This window comes from Atractosteus spatula, chromosome 25 (assembly GCF_055471065.1).
Source record: "Atractosteus spatula isolate fAtrSpa1 chromosome 25, fAtrSpa1.hap1, whole genome shotgun sequence".
Classification (NCBI taxonomy): domain Eukaryota; kingdom Metazoa; phylum Chordata; class Actinopteri; order Semionotiformes; family Lepisosteidae; genus Atractosteus; species Atractosteus spatula.
In genome coordinates this window covers 105,619-111,618 of record NC_142730.1, presented here as the reverse complement: position 1 = coordinate 111,618, position 6,000 = coordinate 105,619, and positions in this window count along the sequence as shown.

Here is a 6,000-nt window from a genome sequence, read left to right as displayed (position 1 = left end):
TTTTTCCTCTTTCTGTTGCCAAAAAAGTCATAATTAAAAAGTCTGCAAATCTGTCGACCTGCATGTTTCATTATTGCTACAAGATGTGCTCTCATTTTTAATATAAATACAAACACGTTGAGGTTGATCAAGTGTCCGGTTGAAACTGGTGATCCAGATAAGAATTCCTTCAAGCAAATGACTCTTATTTTGTTATTTTAAATAACAATCTCAACACAAAAACAGTCCGATGATGTCAGGAACTCGATTTAAATGAAATAATCTGGCCTGTGGAACAAGTGGCTGCTGTGGGTTAAGGGACCGTTGTGACTTTTTGTATATATTCATATGAATAAATATTTATTTATATTTTTCTTCTCTCTCATTTTTCATGTTTATCATGTTTTGTGTTATGTCTATTACCTGGCTGCAAAGCATGTTCCCCATCTGGGATAATAAAAGGAAGAAAGTAAACTCAGTCAGGAAAAACATACGTGTATAAAAAAAATTGCTAACTTGATCTTTTGCAAACACGAGCTCTTGTTGCAACAGTGTTTGCAGAAAAGTTGGTTCATTTGCATCTTCTCCGCATCTGGTTTGCTCCACACGCGGCCTGTACCAGCTGCACAGCTGCGCTGGGCAAGGAGCAGCAGGAGCGAAGCATGAAAATGGCTTTTAGTCTCACCTGAGCATGAACATACCTGAAACACCTTTGTAACACTGGAGGCGCATCATGTAGAGTCGTGCAAATTATTTTTTGGAGAAAGTGCAAGGTTTAGAATTTTCACGTTGCTCTAAAGAAAACGGAACAAAAAAAAACGTAACTCAAGTAACTATCGTTTGCAGGGCCGGATTAAGACATTGATAGCAGCATGAGTTCGTCCTTCTAGCTGCGATCAAAGCCGAAAGTATGCGGACTAATTCAGCGCAGTTTGGAAACTCCTTCGAAAGCGGCTGAGCGCCAAAACAAAAACAAAACAGAGAACCCGCTGTACCTCACGGACTGCATTCAATGAAAAGCGTTCATCGTCGGAGGGAATGTTCTGTCTGTGTCCGCCTACTTATCGAACTGCAGCGTAGACAATGCAGAATTACTGTGAAAGAAATTAATTTCGTTCACAATTTAATTACTTAATAATTCAGAACAGTCCTTAGATTTCGACAGCGGCTGAAATAAATGTGCAAGTGCACTTTTTTTGTTCAGGCCGATGTACGGATTAATATGACCATGTTGGTTTCATTACCGTGATGGAGCATTATTAAAAATCTAATCTTTTTAATAATTTAATCATGCATAGTTCCCCGAAAGCAGCAGGGGGAGCCCCTAGTTCCGTTTTCAACACCCATATCATCTTAGTCGATCATGGAACTTAAAATTAATTGATCACTTTTTCTTGTACAAGAAACATTGTGGCATAAAAGGAAAACGTTGCGAATGTGGACCGTTTGGGGCCGTCAGCTGCTACATGAACAGCTGAACAAGGCAGAGCAGACCAGGGGCATCAGCTGATGTAAATAACGTGAGCTGCTTGTTCATCCATCTTCTAACCACTTCAGGGGAGCCGGAGCCTCACCAGTCTCAGGTCTCAGCAAGCAACGGCCACAAGGCGGGATTCACTCTGGACAGGACACACTCTCACACCAGGGCCAGTTGTCCTAGAAGCCAATTAACCCACCAGTAGCACTGTGGGAGGAAACCAAAACAAACATGGGGAGAACATACAAACTCCACACAGACAGCACTCCAGGTCCCTAATTGCACCCAGGGCCCAAGTGCTGTGAGGCAGCAGTGCTGCCCACTGCACCACCGAGCTGTCTGAAATGTTCATATGTTGTAGAAATTATTTCTAATTTGTGCTTGTCTAATTTGTTTTTTTTGTTACCTTTCACTGCAGCACGACCTCCTATATCACTGCTAATATTCCAGAACAATGAGACCGTGTTTACTCATCACATATTGGCGGCATTAAGACACAATATTGTTCCTGAACTTGAAGCAGAAACCTGAACTCAATTTTCTTGTGGCTAATTACTCGGAATCTGAAACAAATGAAACAAAAATCAATGAAAGCTATATAGAAAACAAGGCAAAAGGGGTGATTAACTTTTAAACACTTAGGAAAAAAAATAACCGCGAGTACAATGTCACGTACCCAGAGTCCCAGCTGCTGCCCTCTCGTGGTCCTGAAGCAGGAGACTGAAACCACCTGTTCACGGGCTTCAAGCAGCTCAGCCGCGGGCAGAGCGGAGCTCAGGATCACGCTAGAACCTCCCGAATACCGTGGAAATAATATCGTCACTGAGTCGTGAATTTATGCATCCGTAGTTTATATTGTAACGCCCTCGCCTGGTGGTGAGGAGGAAGCGCCCCTAGGCGCTCGTAGTACCGCTGGGCATGCTGGGAGTGGTAGCCGGGGAGAGTCTGAGGGTCAGCACGATGACCAGCGGCTGACCCTACCTGTGTAAATAATGTCCTAGTAATTCTAGTCCCCTGTGTAGTCCTGTAAAAGTATAGTGTGTTGTTAGGTAATTACCACCCTAAATAGTGTACGTGTTCCGTCAGTCTCCTCATGTGTGTGTAGATTCCGTGTTCGGTTTTATGTGGTTGTAAACGAATAAAGCTAATGTGTGTTTGTTAATCGCGTCTCCACTCGTCCTTGTTCTGAAAAAGAACCTGCAAACGCTACAATATAATTATTGTAATATTTAACTAAATTTGCTTTCCACTCACACCAAAATTATTCATGACAAAGTGCATCAATACATGTTTATTAATAAAGTGTAATTTATTAACAATGAAGTTTAATGTCTGTCTTTATTAGTAGCTGTATAACAGCTGATGCATGTAGATCCTTTAGTATTGTAACGCTTACGGCCGACAGGTACTGTGTAAGAGCCGGCGTACCAGAGCAGGTGACGTCACCGCCCTTCCCTATGATAGCAGGACTACAGCTACTGGGCTGGAGAGAGATCTCTCTTTAGCTCACGGGGTTGGGTCGCTGCAGAGAGACGCGGAAGTCCCGGGTTCGAGCCACCTATACTTTGGGCCGACCAGATGCGGCAAGGGCGCCCGCCTGAGCCCCCGTTGCGTTACATTGGTGTCAGAAGTGGGATGGGATAGCCCTTCGCCGGGGACGGCGATTTAAGCGGGGGAGAGTGTAACGCTTACGGCCGACAGGTACTGTGTAAGAGCCGGCGTACCAGAGCAGGTGACGTCACCGCCCTTCCCTATGATAGCAGGACTACAGCTACTGGGCTGGAGAGAGATCTCTCTTTAGCTCACGGGGTTGGGTCGCTGCAGAGAGACGCGGAAGTCCCGGGTTCGAGCCACCTATACTTTGGGCCGACCAGATGCGGCAAGGGCGCCCGCCTGAGCCCCCGTTGCGTTACAGTATGAAATCGTGAATTTTCAGAAATTGGAAGTGAAGAGAACTGAAATTAAGCTACATATTTAAATGGTTGTAAGCCTTCAATGTGTTCAGGATTATCTGGGTATTAATTGAATAGATTTGCATTTTATTGTGACAGGACTCCACACTCTTGGTTCTCATGAGAAAGCAGGGATATTGGGGATTTGGGGGTACAGTGAAGAACCTATGTAGGCAAATGTAATGGTACGCTAAATAAAAAGCTCTTATCTCCGTCGTGTTTTTAAAAGTGCTTATTTGTGGCACTTACTCGGAACAGAATCATTTCTCTGTCCTGCACCTGTGGTCCAGTAATAACGGCGCAGTGAGCAGAGTGTCCTGGAGACGGAACAGGAGGCTCATCCAGTCGATAGTGAAGTCGTGTAGGGCCACAGTGACGGACTGGTGCCGGACCCAGCGAGAGGCGAGCAGACCGCTGTGTTAAAACTCCAAAGGCTCAGAGGAACAGCAAGGAGCTGAAATGACCCGATAAGATCTGTTACAGAAGTCTCCTGACTTTACCTTTTTAGGGCTGTAATTATAATTAGTTTTTTACTTGTAAACTAAATCCAGTCCGTGTACCAGCACCTTATATTAATAAAAAAAATATGTTTAAGAAATACAATTGCTAGCGCTATTGGACATTAGCTGTTGCTTTTTGTAACAATTTGTTAACTTCGCTGCTAGAAACATACAGTACATTTATCAGTAACCGGCCAGCAGTCATATCACCCTACAACTCACAACTGGCAACCCACTGAAGCTCAGCAGGTGTGAGCCTGGTCAGTACCTGGATGGGAGACTCCCGGGAAAAACTAAGGGTGCTGCTGGAAGAGCTGTTAATGGGGCCAGCAAGGGGCGCTCACTCTGTGGTCTATGTGGGTGCTAATGTCCCAATATAGTGGCGGGGAAAACCTAGATTTCTGTGGTCATTAAAAATCTCAGGGTGTTTCTCGAGCAGAGTAGGAGTGTTACCCCGGTGTCCTGGCTAAATTTCCCATTGGCCCTTACCAATCATGGCCTCCTAATAATCCCCATCATCACTCTGCTCTCCTCCTCACCAATAGCTGATGTGTGGGGAGCGTTCTGGCGCACTATGGCTGCCGTCGCATCACCCATTGGTGGAGGGGATCCGCATGACCTGTAAAGCGCTGTGAGTGGAGTGTCCAGGAAAGCGCTATATAAGTTTAAGCAATTATTATTATTGTTCAACATGTAACTTGCTTATCCAACTCTACCTTAAACGGAGAAGATCCACAAACATTAAAAAGAAACTCTTAGATAAAGTGCAACAAATGTAGCACGTGAAATTGCATAAATCTTACATTTATAGTATTGCAGGCACGATTGTAGCCTATACATAACACCAAAACAGCGATCTTCTTTTTTATCCGAGGCAGCTCCGAATCGATTCATCAATGGGACTACAAGCCGATATAATGCGAATCATAGTCGAACTCAAACCCGCAGCTGCTGTTCTCGTTTGTTTCGCGACTGATTGCTATTGAATTTCGCATTACTAGTTATGTGCCCATATCTGGGATATTTCAACATAAATGCCCTTCTTGAATTAACTAGGTCGCAATTTAGGACACAGCTGCCTGATAAATCCAATACTGACCCTTTATGACTAAGCGCTTCTATCTCAGACTATCACTTAAAAATCCACATTCTTTGTAATGTAATCGGGTTCTGTAAATCTCCGAGAAACATTTTCAGTATGAATATTTATATCAGGCTGCAGTTCGCTTCTCGAAGACGTTTTTAAGATGTTGTTTTGAAATATCTGTCACACGTCCGAGAAGAAAGAAGTCTCGATTTTATCAAATTTGTAAACAAGGTTACTCACAGCCCGGAGGCGCCCAGAAGTTTCGGTACATTATATACTTTTCCTTCTCAAATTTGAGTTAATAGCAGGGATGTCTAGAACAATTGCATAGCGCAATTTGTTTTTGTTTAGGCCCCTTATTGATGGGAAATTCTTGCTCAAAATTGCCCGCCCTCCAGGGCAAAAAAGTTGCAGTTTTTAACACAAATCCTTTGCGCTATTTCACTACAGTAAGTCACCTGTGATGAAAACACACCACCAGAAAAAGCAACAGGCTAATCCGACGAGCAGGTGATTTTTTTCCTATCGGTTTTTCTATTAATCGAATGACAGTATTAGAGATGTACAGTCTGAGCAGTTATTATATAGATTCAATTACTGTTCTTTATATATGCTATGTAACGGGTATATATTTTTCTGAGAGATATATTTTGCATCAAATACAGATTTATTGTCCTTAATTCGTAGAGAAGTCATTAATGGTGTTTAGGAGTGAAACATTAGCTAACATCGCCAGAGGTGAAAATCAACTCCAAATTCTGTACTTCTTAGGAAAAGACTGGAACACGTACGGTATGGGCAAGTACTGTATGGTGGACGCGACAATATTATTTTATTAATATGAAGTGCATGCATCAGACAAATACAGTAACTGCGGAACCATCGCTAAAATTAGTGACTGATTATGGAAATGTTTGTCCGTAAGAGCAGTGTCAATAATCACTGTTTGAGATATGGAGAGCGTCTGTCGATCTGTACAGGACATTAAATTAAATTCAATTACGT